This window comes from Anabrus simplex, chromosome 3 (assembly GCF_040414725.1).
Source record: "Anabrus simplex isolate iqAnaSimp1 chromosome 3, ASM4041472v1, whole genome shotgun sequence".
Lineage (NCBI taxonomy): Eukaryota > Metazoa > Arthropoda > Insecta > Orthoptera > Tettigoniidae > Anabrus > Anabrus simplex.
In genome coordinates this window covers 482,595,744-482,619,222 of record NC_090267.1, presented here as the reverse complement: position 1 = coordinate 482,619,222, position 23,479 = coordinate 482,595,744, and positions in this window count along the sequence as shown.

The window sequence follows — 23,479 nt, the reverse complement described above, 5'->3', positions numbered from 1 at the left end:
CAGCCTTGTGATGACCCTGCTCCATTCCTTGTCCCACTTGACTTGATCAGAGGACACTTATTCCGCAGATGTTCAGGCGACCCGCAAGCATAACATTTACGGGGATTGACTGGTCGGCGAGGTGGAGGCCGAGTGTTACTAAAGGAAGGCGGGGGTTCTTTCGCGACACGCAAAGAATCGGCGTATCTAACTCCTTCCGCTGAGACGGCCAATGCTTCAAGTTCAGAGAAGGTTTGCGGACACGCCGCGAAACACAAATATGACCTGTAGGATGGCGAAATACCTTCTACAATAGCCTGCACAATCTGATCTTCAGGAAAGTGCAGAGCAAACACCCTAGTGTAGAATTTGATATCTTGAATGAAATCAGCCAAGTTTTCATCCAAGCGCTGTACACGGTAATAGTACTTCTGAATCAGGGAGGACCTGGCCCTAGCCGGGATGAAGTTAGCTAGCAAATGGGCATGGAAATCCTCAATAGATGATTGCTCGGCAATGGCTCTTATGATTTTATCAGAGAGAATACCAATAGCATACGGATAGATAATTTGCAAAATTTGACATGGCGAAAGAGAAAAAACCAGAGCATGATCCTGAAATTCCACTAGAAATCTTAAAAATGAAATTACATCACTGGTGGTGTTGACGGAGAACTTAGAGATACCTCTAAGCAACATTGCCAATGGATGAGGCAAGCTACTGAACCCAGGTGACATAGTCGTTAAAGGTTTCAATGGCAAAGAAGTTAATTCCGAGCGGATGTTACTCAATGACGCACGGCGTTCAGATTCGTTGTTCGATGGGGCAGAGATAGTTTGAGCAGCAACGGTTATCCTATTGACTTCTCCCTGAGGAGGCTCTTCCTCGTTACCTACATTCACCGTGGCGGGTTGATCAGTTTTGGGAGGAGCTTCGCCGGTTAGCAATTGAGTGACCTTATTAGACAATTCAGAAATAGTTTCAAGGAGCGTATTAGCTTGCTTCCTCTGAACGTCATTCACCTTTAGAGACAACAGATCATTAACTCTATTTGCAAAGTGATACAGCCTGCCTTGCACACGCTTAATTTGATTAGGAGATGGATCGTTTTCATCAAAAAAGCTGACTACCGATGCTAGCCCAGTAATATTCTCGACAATCGTGGAAAGAGAGTCATCAATTTCTTTCTCTCCCAAATTGGGGATGGAAATGGGCAAATCAAGGGACTCTCTAAGCTTGTTAGTGTCTATTGCAACCGTGCCTCCAGATTGAACGTTTCTGATAGTTAACTCATATATCAACTCCTCTTTGCGCAAGTAGTTAAGGAGGAGAACATCGCGAGGGCCGGGCATGATGACAGAACAATTTTGAAAAACTCAAAAAATTCCAGCAACTGAGAAAATTGTTAGAGTTCGAATCAAAGCAATGTTTAGCCGTCAAAAGGGGCTAAATTGAGACCCATTCAACCACGCTCTGCTACCACTTGTTACCGTGTTTTAGCGGTAGGTAGAGGCGTAAGAAGGTGCGGGCGTGAATGGGTTTCAAACTACGGAATCAAAGTTAATGTAAAATTAATTTAAAATTTAACTAGGTTATATTTTCTTTTCAAAAACCAAGCAATAACAGACATGGCAGGTACAATGTAGCAAAACAAGGGGAGATACAATATTTACAGGTTTTGGGCTTCACGCCCTGACTTCAGCGATCAGCTCAGTTTTACCACAAACACAAGTTTTAACAGAGGGGCAGAAAACCCCATTCATCCCTAGGAGCCCCTGGCTCCGAATTACACAGAAAAGCCTCCACGAGGCATATGACACTCCATTTTCAAAAGAGCGATCCGCTCTTAAAATTTAAGCCTCTCAAAGGCCACACCAAACTCTACCTTCAAGCTGTCCTCTAAGGACGTATTCACAGGGGTAAAATACCCAACCTACAGAGGTCTATTACATGAAAAGAAGGTTGATTACATGACCTCTAAAATAACAATTTGAGAGGAGGCGATCTTGCACTCCTAATACACTTTGTTTTTTAAAACCTAATCTGGCTCTGGGCCGCTAACGCAAGGGCTAATCCCATACTACAGAGGTGACTTAGAGAAGAACACTTTACATTACATAAACGAAGAATAGTTTGAGAAAATAAGTTCACCTCAAAACAAATGTGAGTGGGAGCTCGAGAGGGTTAGCACTCTCTATCCCAATATGTAGCTTTACAAGAAAAAGATGAAAAGAGTAATTACATTTTAGGAAAAGGTTACATGATGGAAATGCTTCGAACCCGCCGCGAGTGTTAAACTGCCGACCTAGCAAGAAAAGAAGTTATTAATAGGCCATTACCTGGTGTTGAACGGCTGAAGAAGAAAGAGGCGCTTCCCGCCTCCTGCTATGTACTTAATACACTGAAAGATGGAACAGAAGTGGCCCGGAGACCCCAAAATCAGCAGTTTATATCCTCTCGCGGAAGATTCTAGGCGTTAGGGGAAATAAAACACCCTCCCTCAAAGTTTTTATTGGCTAGGGAAAAGAAACCCCTACATAGAGGAAGAAGAAACACATTATTGGTGGAAAATTAATTAAAGAAATTCGGGATTGGCTAGATCCAAAACTAAGGGGAAAAAGAGGGGTATACAGCCAACTTAAACAATGACAGAAGGAAATTTAACAAAGAACAAACTCTTGAAATAAAAATTTCTCCAACCAAATTGTTCTTTGACTCCGCACTAGGTCGCACTATTGTTGATCTTCAGTAGTGTCCTCTAGAAGAGAAAGTTCACACTTCTTACTTCAAGCGAAACAAAAACACATCAAAAGTGACACAGTTCAAAAACTCAAAATTTTCCACGTGGTGACATCTTCTGAGAAAGTAGAGAATTAATAGAATAGATAAAGTTCAACCTTCCTCCAGAAGAGGAGTTTCAACTGGCGCAACTTTTAAATAAACAGAGTAGAGGTGTACCGCCCGGTACAATAATAATAATAATAATAATAATAATAATAATAATAATAATAATAATAATAATAATAATAATAATAATACCCTTACATAATTCTTATAGCGATCTCAGCAATTTTTCCAGCCTAGTTTTTGAATTTAGATTTCTGAAATTTTGTGTTTACAAACATTGGTACTATTTATTTGGCACATAAATCCTAGCCGATTGGCCACGCGTGTTAACGCGCTACGGCTGTGAAGCCAGGCTCTGCATTCTGGAGACGGGTGGGTTCGAGCCTCATCGTCGGCTGCCTTGCGAAGGGTTTTACGTGGTTTCCCGTCTTAATTTCCAGGAAAATCCTAGGACACTTCCCATTTATAGGCCACTGATGATTCCTTCCACCTGATTACCTAGTTTCCTCTTCATTAGCTCCTCAACTTAGGTTGGCGGTAAGACGGGCATCCAGCTGTAAAACTATGGCTTAGAATTTCATCTCATTGCATCCCTGATCCCATATCCGGAAAACGGGACCAAGAGGTAGACATAAATAAATTCATACATTCGAAACATAATCACACCCGGAAATTCTTGTCTTTAACTGTGTATGATGATGATGATGATGATAATAATAATAATAATAATAATAATAATAATAATAATAATAATAATAATAATAATTATAATAATAATAGCTGGAACGTATTCTTTGGGCGTACTGTAAAAGGAAGAGTCTGCAGGAAGCCACAACATTCATACCCACTGCTCAACAACAGCTGACATCACCCGCTGTGCCTAGCAGCTGCAAGAGAACACTGCGTGTTTTAATAAAGAAATCCCACGAAATATGTTCCCTCGAAAACTGGCTACACTGAATGCTGTGCCAGTAAATATGTATATAATTAATTAAATACATTGGCGTGTAGTTTATTTAGCTCTTAATTACCTACAGAGTGAGAGGGAAATAATGAGTATAGTCAAAGTGTCTGGCGTCAGGAACAAATTGTGCTGTGCGTTCTGGAATAATGAAAATGAGATTTTGGTGTTAGAGGATGCTCCAATCCTTGAAGTGCAGGGTGATATATTTTCTTCCAAGTGCTGCCGTTTGTAAGTGTCCCCCAGAGACGTTTAAATTACGCTGCGGTTTTGAAAGTTCTCGTGTTATAATGTGATTAAGCATACGCTCTAAGTAAAATGTTGTTTATTCATAATTGTTGGAGAAACTCCAAGGACAAAAAGAAAGCAAAATAATTAAAAGTGCTCGTTCATATACTTAGAACCGGGCGAGTTGGCCGTGCGGTGAGGGGCGCGCAGCTGTGAGCTTGCATCGGGGAGATATTGGGTTCGATCTCCACTGTTGGCAGCCCTGCAGATCGTTTTCCGTGGTTTCCCATTTCCACACCATCTGGAGCTGCACGTTAATTAAGGCCACGACCGCTTCCTTCGCATTCCTAGGACTTTCATATCCCATCGTCGCCATAAGACCTATCTGTGTCGGTGCGACGTAAAGCAAATAGCAGAAAAAAGCACATACTTAGAAACTATGAGATGAGGTACCTAAAGTCAGTGACTTTAACTCTGAATCAGATATTAATGTTTTCCAGGGTCTTCTTTCAGCGCAAATTACTCGAAAGTAGCCAATTATGGATTGTAAATGCTCCCTGCGTAACAACTTTGATCCAATAGCTTTAAATTTAAAACACAAAGGCCCTATGCATTCGTATAGCATTCATAATTGTTAATGTCCGGCTCTATGGCTAAATGGTTATCGTGCTCGCCTTTGATCGGAGGCTCCCGAGTTGGATTCCCGGCCAGGTCAGGCATTTTAACCTTCAATGATTAATTCCAATGGCTAGGGGACTGGAAGTTTGTGCGGTCCCCAACATCCCTGCAATTCACACACCACACATAAATTTATCCCCCACCACAATAACACACAGTTACCTACACATTGCAGATGCCGCCCACCCTAATCGGAGTGTCTGTCTTACAAGGGCTGCACTTGGCTAGAAATAGCCAAACGAAATTATTAGATTTATCTTAGATAGTGCCCCACCCCCACAGACTCGCAGATCTCCTATACGGTGTCAACCCGAAATACCTGCACCAGACCTCACCGGAGGCACACGCCATTATTATTATTATTATTATTATTATTATTATTATTATTATTATTATTATTATTATTATTATTATTATTGTTACGGAGTTTTCCGTGGTAGTTAGAGGTGAAAGAAGGTGCTGGGGTGAACAGGTCTCAAAATACGAAATTAAAGTTAAGATAAAATTTAACAAGGTTATATTTTTTTTCCAAGATCAAGAAATAGCAAGAATAATAGGAACACAGTTGAGAATCAACAAGTTAAGAAGGTACAATTACAGTTTTTACAGAATTTGGGCTTCGAGCCCCGGACTCACAATTCTTGGGCAATAAGTCCAAGTTTACCCAAATATACACGATTCAACAAAAGGGGGAGAAAACCCCTATCATGCCCGGGAGCACTTACTCCCAATTACACAGTAAAGCCTCCTCGAGGCACACAGAAACAATTTTTTTTGGAAGAGCAACCCGCTCTTAAAGTCCCAGCCTATCAAAGGCCACACCAAACTCCACGTTCAAGCTGTCCTCCAAGGACATACACACAGGTTAAAAAAATACCCAACCTACTGAGGCCTATTCAGTGAAGAAACAGAAATATTACATGGCCTCCACAATACCAACTTGAGAGGAGGCAAAACAGCACTCCAAATACACCTTATTAAAACCTACTTGGCACTAGGCCGCTAATGCAAGGGCTAATCCCATACTAAAGAGGTGACTTATATAAGAAAACGATTTACATTACATTAGAAGGGAAGAAACGGTTGTGAAAATAAGTTCACCTCAAAGCAATATGAGTGGGAGCTCGAGAGGGATAAGCACTCTCTATCCCAATATGTAGTTACAGAGACAGAATTTAAATCAAAAGTCTTTTACATTTTAGAGGAAAGTTACATGGTAACGATTTCGAACCCGCCCCGAGGGTTAAACTGCTGAGCTGGCAAGAAAATAAGTTATAAAACGGCCATTACCTGGTGGTTGAACTGCTGCCCGAAGAAAGAGGCGCTTCCCGCCCCCTGCTACATAATTTACACAATGATAGGTGTTACTGAAGTGGCCCGGAGACCCGAAAATCAGCAGTTTATATACCCTCGTGGAAGGTTCGAGGCGTTTCGTGAATGATAACACCCGCCCACAAGCATTTTATTGGATAATGGCAAAAACTACTACACCAGATGAAGAAGAAACACCTTATTGGTGGAAAATTAATTACAGAAATTCCTTATTGGTCAAATTCAAAACTGGCGGAAAGAAAGGGTTAACATTGCCAACTTAAACAATGGCAGAAAGAAATTTAATAAAGAACAAACTTATAAGTACTAAATTTAAAAAAAAAAAAAAAAAAAAAAAAAAAGGTTCCTTCACTTCGCACTAGGGTGCACAACTGTAGTTCTTAAGTAGTGTCCTCTAGAAGAGAATGTTCACACTTCTTGCTACAGATAAAACAAAAATGAATCGAAACTGACATAGTTCAGAACACTTCAAAATTTATAGTAATGACATCTTCTGAGAAATCGTTGAATTAATATGGAAGTTAAAGTTCAGGCTTCCTCCAGTAGAGGAGTTTTAACTGGCGCAAAGTTTTGAATTAGCGGCGTGGAGGTATACCACCCGGTACAATTATTATTATTATTATTATTATTATTATTATTATTATTATTATTATTATTATTATTAATACCGGTCCCCATTTTAATGATCGTTCAATGAGTAGGGTAGACTACTAGCCTTGCAGCGCTACATTCGGAGGCTTATGGGTGGGTTCCCACCGGCGGCTCTCCTGAGAAAGGTTTTCCGTGGTTTTTCATTGTCCTACACCAAGGCGAATGCCGGTTTAGTCCCTATTTTCGGCCACGGATGCACTCACCTCACCTTCTCACAAATCACATCACTGGAACAAATCACCCTGGCCTAGAAGGTCCATCATATCCTGTCCAGGTACGGATTGAAAGCTTGAACCCAACCCACCAACGATAGCTGATAATTTTCAGAAATATTTTTTATGTTGAAGTACGGAAGAAATCGAAATTTTATGATTCAGTACCACTATAAGGATTTTTAATGAATCCAGGAATAATACTAACATTTATTCCTAAGACTTTTCTAATCTATATAAATAAGTTTGAAGATAAGGAATTTAGATTTTTGCACCTGGAAAATTTTGAAAATGGTTCAAGGTACTTTTGAAGAAATTATATAATTCAGGAAAAATTCGATCTACTGTACACGGCCAAATTTATAAGTTTTCTCAATTAGAGCCTTATTAATCAAATCCTGAAATTTCATGTAAGTAGGAATAAAATTATGGAAAATATGAACGTTTAGTTGTCTCCTGTTAAGGAGCAAGTTCTCATCAAACAATGTGTCCAAAACTGTACATGCTATACTCGAATGAATTTGAATATAGGATGGAAGCATCGTGATATAATCCGTTCACTCGAAGGGGTGCAAGTACTGAAACATTGCGCAACGGAAGCAGAGCTCACTTTAACAGTGACTATAAACCACAAAACAACGCCGTTACGTACCTACTCGATGCCTCATTCGTCCGAAACGCGCCCATTCATTCCCCGTCTCTGCAGGTGCGGAGTGAAATGGTGCTTGCGGTACCGTTGGACTCGTTGCTAGCTGACATGTCGTTTCTTTGATTTGTTCCAGAAATCATTTTAAAGCTGAATAACACTCCAAAAGAAGTGACAACCTGTTTCTTATGACAATACTCTGTGACACTACTTGAGAATAAAGGTCGAACCCCGTGTCTCCGATTCTATGGTATACATATAGTTGAAATATGAAACACAGATAGAAACCATCAAAACAAAGATGATGATGAAAGAATAGTTAAGATATATCTATCCGTTCAAGATGTATGGACCCAACAATGTGGTCATAGTTCGTCCGAAGCTGACTTGACATCACCCACGCCGCTTTCTTATGACACGAGAGGCCTCGGCAATGCGGCGATACAGAAAGAACATTGTGTTTCATTCCATAGATTCTGTTACTTACGTATAAATTTGTTACATTTGTAGATGCATCTCATTTCACTAAACTCGGTGCGAGGATGTCTTCACGCCTACGCGATTTTTTGTTCTGGTAAATTAGATTTTGTGTTGCTATCTGTTGAGCTCAAGCTCAACCAAACCGTAAAAAGTGGCATTAGGTGACGGTAGTTCTGATTTCTTCCGCGTATGCTGTTGAGAAAACATTGTTAGCATCGAAAGTAAATGTTTCTCGTTTTTGTACGCTTTGTAACTCAGAAATGAAACTCTATTTGTTACTTTAAACACATGTTGTGTGTTTCTTATCATCTGATGAGTAGACGCATGCGCTGAATTCAGTTATTTATTATAACCTATAACTTAGGGAGGCATATTTGTTGAAAAAAGCATCCTATTTTACCTTAGAACTCGCAATATCGTATACCAAGGAGCAAAGTTTCTTTCTTTGTTGGCATAAATATGTCTTATGGCTGGGGGCCATTCGAAAATAATTTCTGTAACGTGACATGACAGTGACGGAAGGGGAACCATAGCAACCGTGCAGGCAGTGATGTAAGGTATGGATGGATGTCAGACAATGTTACCTAGCAACCAAATAATGGTTTACCCCAAGGGTCAGTTTTATCTCCCATTCTATTCAATCTTTACATCAACGACCTGCCAAGAACAACTTCAAAGAAGATACAGTTTGCAGATGATCTAGCTTTAATTACTCAGAGTACGGATTTGGCACACTGTGAGGATGTACTTACAGAGGACCTAGCCACCATGTGCAACTATTTTCACAAATGGAGACTCCAACCAAATCCTAGTAAAACGGAAGTAACAGCATTCCACTTGCATAACATGGAAGCTAATCGGAAGCTACATGTGCTTTTTAACGGAACAGAAGTCTCCCACAACTTCTTCCCAAAATATCTGGGTGTCACACTGGATCGGTCCTTGTCGTTCAAACAGCATTGCTCGAATCTGTCAAAGAAGCTGAGTACAAGAGTAAATCTACTGCATAAACTAGCGGGCAGCAACTGGGGTGCAGATGCAAACACTCTTCGCACTGCTTCACTTTCTCTAGTATACTCGGCTGGTGAGTACTGCGCTCCTGTGTGGGAAAACAGCGTACATTCGAGCAAGATTGACGTACAGCTCAATGAAACCATGAGAGTTGTTACTGGTACAGTGAGGTCGACTCCTACTCAGTGGCTGCCTGTTTTAGCAAACATTGCTCCTCCAGATCTGAGGAGAAAAGCAGCAAAAGTACAGTTGCTCAAGAAGACCTTTGCACACAGGAACTCACTTTTGTACAATGCCTTACGAGATCCACCTGTGATGAGGTTAAAATCCAGGAATCCACTCTGGACTGATCTACACTCCTATGAAAAATTCAGTGTAACAGCAGAATGGAGACAGCGATGGGAACAATGTCCACCCACTAACGCCTTTCTGATTAAAGACCCAACGAAGAAAGTGCCAGGTTTCGATCTTCCTCGACATGAGTGGTCAAAACTCAACCGTTTCAGAACAGGCCACGGCAGGTGCCGATATATGATGAAAAAGTGGGGATATTGTGAAAGTGCTGCGTGTGAGTGTGGTGCTGAGAAGCAGACATTGCTTCATGTTGTTGAGAGCTGTCCACTGTCAGCATTTAAGGACGGTTTACGGACTCTGCATGAATTGACACCAAGTGCAGTGGACTGGTTGTCGAAGCTGGACATTCTAGTTTAATTACCTTTATATTTTAATGTGTATGTTAATTGTATATTTTTACAGATTATGCTTGTAAATGCCATACGATAATAATAATAAACCTAGCAACCGTGCAGGCAGTGATGTAAGGTATGGATGGATGTCAGACAATGTTACCTAGCAACCGTACAGGCAATGAGTAAGGTATGGATGGATGGTCAGACAATGTTACCTAGCAACCGTGCAGGCAATGAGTAAGGTATGGATGGATGGTCAGACAATGTTACCTAGCAACCGTACAGGCAGTGATGTAAGGTATGGATGGATGGTCAGACAATGTTACCTAGCAACCGTGCAGGCAATGAGTAAGGTATGGATGGATGATCAGACAATGTTACCTAGCAACCGTGCAGGCAATGAGTAAGGTATGGATGGATGGTCAGACAATGTTACCTAGCAACCGTGCAGGCAATGAGTAAGGTATGGATGGATGGTCAGACAATGTTACCTAGCAACCGTGCAGGCAATGAGTAAGGTATGGATGGATGGTCAGACAATATTACCTAGCAACCGTACAGGCAGTGATGTAAGGTATGGATGGATGGTCAGACAATGTTACCTAGCAACCGTACAGGCAGTGATGTAAGGTATGGATGGATGGTCAGACAATGTTACCTAGCAACCGTGCAGGCAGTGATGTAAGGTATGGATGGATGGTCAGACAATGTTACCTAGCAACCGTGCAGGCTATGTCTTACTGCTGGTTGTCATCTGGAATTAGCAGCCGTTGATGCGGGGCCATGATGTGGAGATAGATTGATGATCACTTGATTTTCACAAAGGGATAAGTGGTTTCCTTTTCTTTTAAATCAAATACTATAATTCAAGGAGCCTCCGTGGCTCAGACGGCAGCGCGTTGGCCTCTCACCGCTGGATACTGTGGTTCAAATCCCGGTCGTTCCATGTGAGATTTGTGCTGGACAAAGCGGAGGCGGGACAGGCTTTTCTCCGGGTACTCCGGTTTTCCCTGTCATCTTTCATTCCAGCAACACTCTCCATTCTCATTTCATAGCATCTGTCAGTCATTAATAAATCACTTTGGGAGTGGCGACCCCATCGTACTAATAGCCTATATCTGCTTCATTCATTCCATCCCTGACCCGGTCAATGACTGGAAAACAGGTTGTAGGTTTTCATTTTCACTATAATTCAAAGGAACCCTAAACGTTATGGTGCATATCAGTATAATGTTAATAGAGTAAGAGCAAGCTGTACGATTATTAATTTAACAAAACATGCTCTTTAGATCATGCTGAGAAGTCAGAGGGGCGTTTAATGGGTTACTATTGATCGTGAAGGAAGCCACTGAGACAATTACGGCTCCTCCAGAACCCAACATTTTATGGGGGAATTTTAAAAATTATACAGTGTGGTCATAACTACTCCGACGAGACATTTATCAAAATTTCGAAAGTATGAAGCCGAAAATTTCTGCTTTAACTCATGATTACATGAGAAAAGAATAGAGAAAATTGTTTGCTGAAGTGCATAAAATCACCATCCTCCTTTACCCTTACCCAGATCCTGCGGTGTCGGATCATTTATGGCAATTATCTACCTTCCTCTCTCTTTCCACCATTTCTCTTTCATGATTTTGTCCCAGTCCAGCTTTCTTCTTGCATTCCTCTTAATTGAATCGATCCACTTTGTTCTCTCTCTCTTTGCTTCGAACTTCATCTCCACCATCTGTTTTGGTATTCTTTTCTCCTCCACCCTCTTTAAGTGTCTAAACCATCTTAGTTTACTGCTATCAATTCTCTCGTGTATGTTTTGCATTCCGACCTCCTTTCTCACACCTTCGTTTCTCAATCTGTCTTTCCTTGTCTTTCCTATCCTACTTTTATGTATTTCATTTCACTGGCTTCAATTCAACTTGTCACTGTCCAACTACTGCTACTAATGAAATGTTTTCATTCCTGCCCTGAAGGGGGAGGCGGGCCTCCTAGACGATGAAGCCATTTCTCAGGCCAGGAGATTTGTTGCGGAGAAGGTGGGAGGGTTGGCGGCCGTGGCCTATAGTAGGAACTGTCCTGACATTCGCCTTAGTGCAGGAGGAAGGAAAACCACTGAAAACCATTCTCAGGACAGCCGACGGTGGGGACCAGCCCCTCTCCGTCTTCCAAATGCAGAGGCGTAGAACCACGGCTGAGCCTCGGCCACTCCTCTGCTCGGTTGGCCGGTCGGAGTGCAGAGCTGTCGGACTAGTCGAAGCCCACTCTGCAACCGCCGACCCTTGTCACTGTCCTGGTCTCAGTCTTCTTCTTCTTCTTTATCTCAGCCTTTTCCCACATCACGCAGGGTCAGCGTTGCTTTGGTGGTTTCTTCTCTTCCATAAATGTCTATCCAATGCTTCTTCCCTCTTCCAACCTTTTTCTCTTAAATCCCATTCTGCCTTGTCTTTCCATCTCATCTTTAGTCTTCCTCTCTTCCTTGACCCTTCAATTTCCAGGTTTCCAATTCTTTTCCCCACGTAGCCCTCCCCTCTTCTCTGCGCATGTCCATACCATAGCCTGCTTTCTTGAACCTTCTTTTCCATGGGTCCCACTTCCACTGATCCTCTGATGTAATCATTCTTTACTCTATCCTTTCTTGTAGGTCCACTCATCCATCTTAACATTCTCATTTCTGCGACTTCCATCTTTCACTCTTGGACTTTTTTGATCGCCCAAGTTTCTGCACCACGAAGCATCGCAGGTCTCACCACAGATTTATAGAGCTTTCCTTTCATCCTGCGACTGACCTTCTTATCATACAGCACTCCACTCTATTTCTTCCAGTTCGTCCATCCATTATTTACCCTGTGTGGTATTTCAGCCTCCAGACCTCCATGACTTTGTACGTATGAACCCAGATATATAAACTTCCTGACCAATGGTAGTTCTTCTTGCAGGATAATACACAGAAGGTGTGCTTCTTTAGTACACATATATTCTGTTTTCACCCTGCTGATCCTCATTCCTCTTTCTTCCAGAGCTATTGCAACCGTTAGGGCTTTTATCGTCGCACCAAATTAAGTATGAACCAGCTCAGAACACAACAGCCGACAAAATGAAACTGGCCCCGTTAGTTGGGCAACAAATGAGGCTTACTCTGGGTATAATTAGGGCAATATTATTTAACTTGGTTTCACAAACAGGTGTACAGATGGAACATTTGGATGGGAACCGCCAGAAGTCACTTACCAGGCTTGAAGTCTCATCCTCCCTACTTTCATAAGATCACCGGCTGAATTCGTAGAGCAATATGGGTAATGGAATGTTCGATAAAGAAATAAAATAGGCACTATCTAAAATAATGAAAGTAGGATTCTATAATATGAGAGGAATATGCTAATATTTGTTAAATGAGAAGAATCTCTGTTCAAGTATATATTCTAAACATTTTATTTATACTGATGTGAACCACACAAATAATGTTCTATCTCAACATGTGAGCAAAAGAAACAATTAAACTGACACAATTATATACATTATATGCCTTCTTTTCTTGAAATTGTCTTGGCATATTAATTCTTGGTGTACATCCATTAACTCGATCAACATACACTGATAAATGAGTTTATTTATTTTTATAAAAATGGATATTGAATGGTATCCTTTATTTATTAAACTCTCGTTACAAATGGATATTAAATATGGTTCCAGTACCGGGGATCGAACTCGAGCCTCCTGGGTAAGAACCGGGTATCCTTTATTTGTTAGTCATGATTTGGATAGAGAGAAGAAAAAAAATTAACACAATATAAGCACATCTGTTATACACACGAGATTGCATTGCCGAGTATCGAACATGTGATCCATTTGATCACGACAAATGTATATTTACATTGAACACTTACGATGAACATACACGCTGAACATATATGTACGTATCCTGGGTTTACCTAACAAATTATATATTTAAAGAATATCAGTCAAAGCTGGAATCAAACCCATCACCATATCACTTTGGGAAATAATAAAACACACAGAAACATATATATAAAAATATCAAATATATTTACACAACACATCTTGAAGATATGGCTTAACCAAGCCATAATATCTGGTTAAATCTTCGCTCCAGCATCATTCGAACCAACAGGCTTCGGCTTCCAAGGTAAAAATTTTTGGACTCCAATCAGAGGCTAAATTAATGCTTAGCATGAGAAGGGATCTATCCTTCACAAAAATCCGGAAATTATCCGTGTTACTCGCAACGTATAATTAGAATAGGGTTGAGACTACTTTGGTGAATAAAAAGAGCTTGGCCCACTAACATCGTTTTGCTGGAGACTGCAAAGTTTGCTCGGCCTACGGTCGACCAGCATATACCTGTCAATCACAATAACAGCTGTGACTAATCCTGGGTTGTGGATACCATAAATCGTCCGTCACCCCTTCCTTTCATTTTCCTTACATATCATCTCGGCTTATTGTCAAGTATGCACTCACTTGAAAGCCATTATTTCTTATTACTCGTTATCTGGCTATATATTCAGCCCAATTTAATATCTCACAACAGCTATAATTATTTATTCTTCCTTATCACTCCAACAACAAAACATGTTACAGCTTCGCCCTCTCATGTCTTGGCATCGTATCTCAATCCGTTCATTTAATTCACAGAGAAAACCCCATTATTTCAGGTTATTTTATTCTCACAGTTTCATATATAATTATAAATTAATTACACCTCGGTTTGGATCAACTCCAATGATTATCTAATATTATCCGGGATTACAAATACCCGAATCTCAAACGTATCATTTATATCCAAACTACTCTGAAGATCTTTACCAGACGAAGAAATATAAATCTAGCTAACTTGCCGTTCTTCACAAAGATAGTTCATATAAGCTAAGAACTTTGAAGTCTATATAATAATTCATGCAAATGAATTTTTGTTAAATATCAATGATTATCTTAAAAATCACTTGATGATCCTAACTAATAGTAATAAATCTTTCCCAGTCATACGCGCATAATGTTCCCTACATATTTAATATTTAATTATGACATTATACAGTAATATTTACAAATATTATTATTACTGGCATGCATCTCTCGTGTTTAGGGTATATAAAAGTATGTACTTAACACTTGGTGAGTAAGGCTTGCTGTCATCTAGGGTACATCTTAGATCTTTACACGAACATGATGAATATTCTTGTTCCTAGTAGTCCTAGGTTCTTCTTCATACGACGATCCATGACTCGAACTGCTGTTTTCTCAGTTGAATTTTGGGATGATCCTTGTAAAGCTGATTGCAGGCACTCAGACGCGACTCTTGTAGGCTCCGAGTCTTGGGTTCGACGACCACTCACGAACATACAGAAAAATGGAGAATGAGTTATCAAATACTGTTTTATGCACTTTCAAAGGGGGGCCTACTTGTAACAAGATCCACTCTTAAGTTCAAACAGATTAACGCAAGTAGTGATAAGTTGTAAAATCACTGTTCATTCGCTGACCGTCACACAGACTATCACAACGAATGTCCCTGAAGGATGCGAATATTAATTTTGTCAAAAACAGTTATTTAATTTTTGCTCAAAATGTCACTCGTTCTTAAATACTCAGGAGCGGTGATAATTAACTCTCGTATATTAATTGACTGTCTCACCACGCCAAATAACCTGAAGCGTTTGCCCTCCGTTGGTGATTGCACTATAAGTCATAACTAACTATCTTCCACGATTGTGATGTTAAAATGCCAAATTAAGGCTTCTATTCGGCAATTATGTACATTAACTTGTACCACACGGCTTATTCCGTAAAAGTATTAAATCACATTGATGTGTTTCTTCAATGGCACAACACTTTGTACATTGATATCCAAATCACTGATATCCAAGTTCCACTTCTAATATATTGGGTTGCCACTACACGGACGATAATGAGGCAACGTGTTACCACTGCCGGTACACGGATGAGAATGAGATACAGTGTCTGGGTTCTGGATATATTTATAGCCTACGGGCAAAATGGTCAGGGGAGAGGTGAATTATGTCCCTGTTGGAAATGGCAGTCCGGTAATCAGAGTCTTTGAACTACGTGATAACAATCGAATTAAAGCTTATAAACTCTACTTTCTACTGAACATATATGAAATCAAAGCGATCAGTAGGTTATTCATAATTTTAAAAGCGTCCTTTTGGAAGATTACGCGTCATGTTTCATCATGCAATATCTCCCACCTTTTTCCACATGTTGTCAGATTTCAGTAGTCGTCTTTGATCTGCGTACTACTGTATGATAGGCGTCATTATTGATCCATTAATAAAGTATTGTATTTATATGCATTGACAGTCAGCATAAAATACATTGGTTCGAATGGGACCCGTTTTATAAATTTAGAAAAATTATTTCATATAGAAGTATTGTTCTTCTTCCTCTTTTTCGTAAATTATGGTGAAGTGGTACTAATGAATGCGGTGTTGAATTTATAGTGGGCATTTATTTTTCAAAAGTTAACACACCTTAATTCGGCCCGGTCTCCAAAAACCTTCATCTCCGTGCGTAGCGTTACCTTCTCTTCTCGCTCACTCGCTCGGAAAGAGAGCGCGGTTTCAAGGTTAGCAATACTGCTCCTTCCGGACTGGCGCGTCGCGGATCATACCCCGGTTTGACATACAGAATGCTAACTACTGCGTTATATGTCGCAGGATGTTGCGGAAAACGGCATATATAATTAGCCAGACTTCCTAACATCTCCATGGCATGATGATGAACGGTCACACTATCCTCCACTCTTCAAGCTTTTCTTGTACTTTCCCTCGGGTCGGTTCGCAGAGTACAACATTGTCGGCAAACATCATGCTCTTTAACCAGCACATCCATTACAAGGTAAAAGAGATATGGGCTGAGAGCAGATCCCTGATGCAGTCCTACCCTCACTGGAAATTCCTTCGTTGTATCTACACTGCTCCTAACTTGCGTCGTCACACCTTCATAAGTCAATATCGGTGCTTCATAAATTTTGCACATTATTTCTTTACACTTCCTTGGCACTTCCTTATTCCAGGCATGGTTTCGTACATTCTGGTAGAATGCTCTGCCCTGTTGCAATCCTCCTGCTAATCTTCATGTCCAGCCTTGTGAGTCTGGTAATCCACAGCCTGTTCCCAGTCATTTGACCGGGTCAGGAATGGAATGAATGAAGCCACCATCTAGCGGCGAGGGTAGAAATTGTGCCGGCTGCCGAAGCCTGTCGCACTCATCTGGGGCAATGATTAATGACAGGCAGATGAAATGATATAATATTGGAGAGTGTTGCTGGAAGAATTTATGGCAGGGATAACCGGAGTACCCGAAGAAAAACCTGTCCGCCTCAGCATTGTCCAGCACAAATCTCTCATGGAGTGACCGGGATTTGAACCACGGAACCCAGTGGTGAAAGGCCGGTGCGCTGCTGCCTGAGCCACGGAGGCTCATGTTCAGTCTTGTATTCTGCATTAATTCACTCCCTACGTATTTCAAACTGTCCACAAGGCTTGATATCACCATGGTCTTGCTCTACTCTGCGCTGATTTTCATACCATGCATAAGAACTATCTCAAAATGGAACCACGGCTTGGCCAAGAAGAATGTTGAGGAATTGCCTGTGTCAACAATATGAATTTCCGCGATGTCTTGAATAAAAGAGGAAAACTTCGCCAAAGGAATGGAAAATCTACATTTGCGACCTTTAAAACTACAACTGGGTTCCAGTGCAACTGAGAAATAGTCGTCATTTCATGTAATACAAAAATGTATGATTTTAGCAAAGTATCACACGATCTTCTTCTTCTTGTGATCTTCACCTAATTTGCCAGAGCTGAGCCCTTGAGTTAATTTAGCCCATTTTTACGACCGGATGACCTTCCTATCACCAACCTCATGTAGCGTGTTTCTTGTGTGGTTTGTTGTGAGATGTGTTGCATGTGTTTGAAGATGTGTATTAAGACGAACACTGGTACCCATCCCTAAGCTAGAAAAATCAACCAGATGCGATTAAAATCCACGGCTCGGCCATGAATCGAACCCGGGTCCCTTTGAGCCGAAGGCCAGAACGCTAACCATTCAGCCAAAGTGCCGGACAGACAAATACCTTAAAATATTTTAATTTACTTTTGAGAAGATTTGTTACTGTGTTTGACGATAACAAACTCATGTCAAATTTATTTACTTACAGCTGTTTCTCATTTATATTCCCCGTGTTGCAAGGTACAATAGGTTATGAATATTGAATTTTCACGACCGCATTGTAATCGAAACCGACTTTCAACCTATTAGGTTGTGTTACGTACATTTAGTACGTGTTAAAGAGATCCCACTGGTGTCCGGTTGACCATTTTTGTTCTCCACTTAACATCTCATCAACACGTACTAAATGTACGTAACACGACCTAATAGGTAGAAAGTCGGTTTCGATTACAATAGGTTATGTTCATAGTACATGATTATTTTGTACAACGGGACAATTTGAATCTCACTAAACACTACGGTTATTATCTATATAAATAAAGTTGTAGCGGCTCTGCTGTCTGTACCTTCGTTTATTTTGCCAATTTTTCGGATATTTGTCCGTTTTAGGTCAACTCAAGACTATATCAGTGGTTTTTAGCTTTCGTGTCTGTTTATCTGTCCGGCTACTCCACCATCACGGGTAAGCGGCTGGATAGATCTCGACCAAACTTCATATTTACAGTCTACTCATCCAGGAACAGGTTTAGCTATGCATATAGTTTAAAAATCACTGAATAAGACTGGGGTTTATAGGAAGACGAGAACAGGATTTTCCAATTTTCTCTTTTACTATTGATATTCCGTCAAATCCTTAGACTATCTGTGAAGCGCCCCTTCAGTTTAAACAACTTTTGTTATGAACATAATTTCGCCTACTCTTCAAATGACGGAGAACATTACCACTTTTTGCGGCTTTCTTGTTCTGCATTGGGCGACGAAAGTATTTACCATGGCAACGTCTCTGGCTCCTTGCCAGCAGGGAAGTACCGTACTGCCATTATCGTCATTATTCCTGTAAACTCGCGGTTGCTCGTTGGGTAGAAGTATGACTATTAATATTTCAACAGTACGCGGAGTGTAGCACATTATTTCATACCGTAAGGTGTTTTCTGGGATTTGTTATAATGTTTACGGCATTTCTCTTCTACTTCCGTTTTCTGCTTTAATTACTTGCCTCTGCCTAGCCTTTTTAGGCTTGATTAATAGCACTGTAAGTCATCTTCTTATCTAAGAATCCCTGCACCTAAATTTCTCCTCTGTTACCGCTTCTTTAAATCCTTAAATCATATCATCACAATTTTGTGAGGGACATTTCATTTTTACAATACATCCACTTCGTTTTTAGCTTTACATAGAGCTGCATTTCTCGGTCATAACCAAAACTCTCAAGTCGATTCTCATTGGCATTAGGTAAAGGACCTGTCTTTATAATGAAAACTCCACTTCTCCATTGTGAATGGCAGTAGGCAAGTTAGCCTGCCATTATGGTAGAAACTCCCGCACTCGATTGTGAATTGCGGTAGGAAACGTGGCCTGTCATTTTCATCAAAACATCCCAACGCGCACCTTACATCGCGAACAACGTCCCCCCAGTGGTGTTTCTCGGGTAACGCTAAGAGACATGCAATTTAATATAATTTTACTCACTGCGTGTACAGAAATTTACATATAAATCCTTATACAATGTGGAACACCGTAGCGAAGCACGGGTACATTTGCTAGTCCTTAATAGAACTGTAAAACAGAACAATATAAACAGGAATCTATGAAAGAAACGTCGATACTTATTTTCAGCACATATAGCAATAACAGACAGATAATATTACTTAAATAACTTTTCATGAAAACATTCAATGTAAATAATTAAACAAATGTTTCACAATTTAAAATGCTTTTTCCTTTTCAGATTCAAGTTATCCATTAAATTTTCTGGTCAGTGTATATTAAATATTTAAGAGGTTAAGTGCTTTAGTAACGCCATTCTTTCATGATGACTGATAGTACAATCCTATGTGTACTTTGGACTTTGGAGAAAGTTAAGAACATTGTGTGAATGAAAACCATATAAATAGTGCTACTGAATTTACGATTAGTGAGAAAATAGACATAGGCTTTCGTTTAGATTGTGCATCTCCTTCTTAATCTGCTTACACTCCAGGGTTGGCTTTTCCCTCGGGCTCAGCGAGGGATCCCACCTCTACCGCCTCAAGGGCAGTGTCCTGGAGTTTCAGACTCTAGGTCGGGGGATACAACTGGGGAGGATGACCAGTACCTCACCCAGGTGGCCTCACCTGCTATGCTGAACAGGGGCCTTGGTTGGGGATAGGATAATTGGAAGGGAGAGACAAGGAAGAGGGAAGGAAGCGGCCGTGGCCTTAAGTTGGGTACCATCCCGGCATTTGCCTGGAGGAGGAGTGGGAAACCACGGAAAACCACTTCCAGGATGGCTGAGGTGGGAATCGAACCCATCTCTACTCAGTTGACCTCCCGAGGCTGAGTGGACCCCGTTCCAGCCCTCGTACCACTTTTTAAATTTCGTGGCAGAGCCGGGAATCGAACCCGGGCCTCCGGGGTTGGCAGCTAATCACACTAACCACTACACCACAGAGGCGGACTTAGATTGTGCATACAGACTTAAAACAAATATTTGTACTAGGAAGTGGTTAAAAATTGCTACAATCTTAGCAAACAGGGGCATTTAAGTTTTGCGGGAAATTTGAGCCTACCGGGCGAGTTGGCTGTGCGCGTAGAGGTGCGCGGCTGTGAGCTTGCATCCGGGAGATAGTAGGTTCGAATCCCACTATCGGCAGCCCTGAAGATGGTTTTCCGTGGTTTCCCATTTTCACACCAGGCAAATGCTGGGGCTGTACCTTAATTAAGGCCACGGCCGCTTCCTTCCAACTCCTAGGCCTTTCCTATCCCATCGTCGCCATAAGACCTATCTGTGTCGGTGCGACGTAAAGTCCCTAGCAAAAAAAAAAAAGTGTGCCTGTAGATATTTTGTGGTCTAATACAGTCTACTCAGTCTAATACAGATATGAAAATAAAATTGTTTCTTTATTTTCTTCTCATTATTTAGCTGTTAACTTTGGAATCATTTAATAGACCGGCCAGAAAACGAAAATCTGTCTAATCCGAGGGTTTGATCTCTAACCCCTACCAACCTAACATCTGACGTCCGACAGAGATTACTGTTAGGACCCTTCTATTTGTTTTGTTTCTAAGTGGTATATAACAAAATTAAGACAGTATATTTTAAAAGGTATTCTATGGTAACTATGACACCTACCGCAGACTCTACTTCAGACCCTGTATCTTTCATAATAGAACGTAGTTTTATGCATTATTTTCTCAGGATACATCTTAGTATAAGACTTTTAAAATTGCTGCACTTACTCTCTGCTGTCTTTGGTACCGGTGTCTCATGTATCATGGCTAGAATCATAAATAAACAAGAACGCGAAAGCATGTCTGAAAATACAGTCGGTAATGTAATCTTAACCTTTTCAGTTCATGAATAAATGAATGCTTTTTTGTGTTATGGAACCTACTCTCATGTTGCATACAGTTTATTCTTTGTACAGTATACATTCGTATGCAGTTAAAAACGTGCAGTATCACATTTCATTTAAACGTGTACATGCTCATGAGGAAGCTATAATTATCATTTTAGATAAATAACTGAATTTATTTTTCAAATGGCGTTGCTTTATGCCAAATTTCATTAAAAATATTTAGTATTAATAATTTTTGTGAATTTTATTAATTAATCTGTGTACATACAGCGTGATTCAGCCGCCTCTTCCAATATAGTTTTATGCAGCCCACAATATTCATTCCGTCCTGAAAACATCTGCCCTGCCGGTATGCTCAGACAACACAACAGGATGTCTTGGTATTTACCGCCTCACCATGATAGGACGCCATAATGTTATACTCGTATTAAACACTGGAAGACATGCGTGTGCCTTCTAGTCCATATGATCCTGACACACCGGCGAAACACTAAATTGATAGTGTGACCGCAGTAAACCTAATACTTGCTATAAGCTGCCCAGTGTGCCGTACGGAACCGTAGTGTAGTTAGTAACGGCGTGGCAGAGCGGGCTTGCATGTCAAGTCGGACGTTCCAGTCCGGGACGATTACGAATTTTTGAAATATTTGTTTATTACGTACCCCACGCAATGTAAGTTCCTTACCCGCTTTCATGCAATTTGTGTGTGAATGAATGTGTTTGTGGCCCTATGAAGGGCCGATTAGTCAGCAGGCCGGATACGTATAGACCTGAAATAATAGGAACACAACTGCCCTGACAAGGTTTTATCGCAGCAAATGCTCGATGTGATGACCGTTTTGGTTTATGGGCATTCGGGCCCGGTGTCCAACAGATCGTCTTGCGCGCTAAAGCATTCCAGGTGTAATTGCTCGGCAGGCATCCTTTAGAGTTGCCGGAGCTGGAAGGGGTTTCCCGGCGCTTGAGTGTAGACGATGTTCTTCTAATGTCCCCACAAGAAGGAATCTAACGGCGTTAAATCCGGTGATCTGGTGGGCCAAGAAACAGGGCCTCCTTGTCCTATCCGTTTCCCTGGCAGTTCCTCGTTCAGCTGGTTACGACCGGGCGAAGTCGAATGTGGTGAAGCTCCATCCTGTTGCAACCACATCGTCAAACGATCGTGCAAGGGCACATCCTCCAGCAGCAGTGAGAGTTCCTGACGCAGAAAGTGCAGGTAGCGTGTGCCCGTCCAATAGTCCTCAAAGACAGGAGGTCCAATCAGGCAATCCCCCAAGATTCCACACCAAACATTCACTCCCCATCCTACTTCATGGGCCGCCTATCGCACGCAGTGAGGATTGCCCGGACTCCAATAGTGTATGTTGCGGCGATTGACGTTCCCATTATTGTGGAAGCGCGATTCGTCAGAGAGCAAGATATGCGATACGAATACTGCATCATTGTCCTTCCAGCCTAATAGCCACCGACAGAACTCCATTCGAGCTTCGAAATCCCACCCATGGAGCTTTTGGTGTAGCTTAAGATGGTATGGGTGAAATTTATATTCATGCAGTATTCACCAGACGGACGGCTGGGTGGTGTTCATTTGTCGTGCAATCGCCCTTGTACTGATATCTAGATTATTACGAGCTGCCTTCAGAATGGCCTCATCTGTATCACCCGATGTAACGGGCCTATCGCGGACTGGTGGCTGGTAGGAAATCACGCCTGTTGACCTTAGGCGTCTTTCAACACGGCGGAATGTAGCAGCCGGGTGTCGCCTGTCGGGATACCGTTTCTGGTACAGATGTAGTGCCTCGCGCGCGTTTTGTCTTACTTCCCCATAAATGAGGAGCAATAAAAGGTATTGCTGTATGAAAAACATGTCTAATGACAGCAGAGATTACAGTAAATTCAGGCCCTAATCAGCGGAGTATGCGCAGGGCACAAGATGAGTAACAGCGCCATTCTACTGTTTGAATATGGCAAACGTGGGCCTGCGCTTACGTATTCAAACATTATACTTATGCAAAAAGGGTTGAACGATGCAGGATTCGAACCGCCGGTGGCACATTCCGTCGATCACAAGCTCAACGCCTAACCACATCCGCTACGCTACACTGCTCGAAATAGGCTGGTAATACGACGGGAGCAGCGTACATACGCCATACGGTTCGGTGCTTAAGACATTACTTACTGCACTCTTACCTAGTTTTATGCATTGATTACCCTCTTCGTTA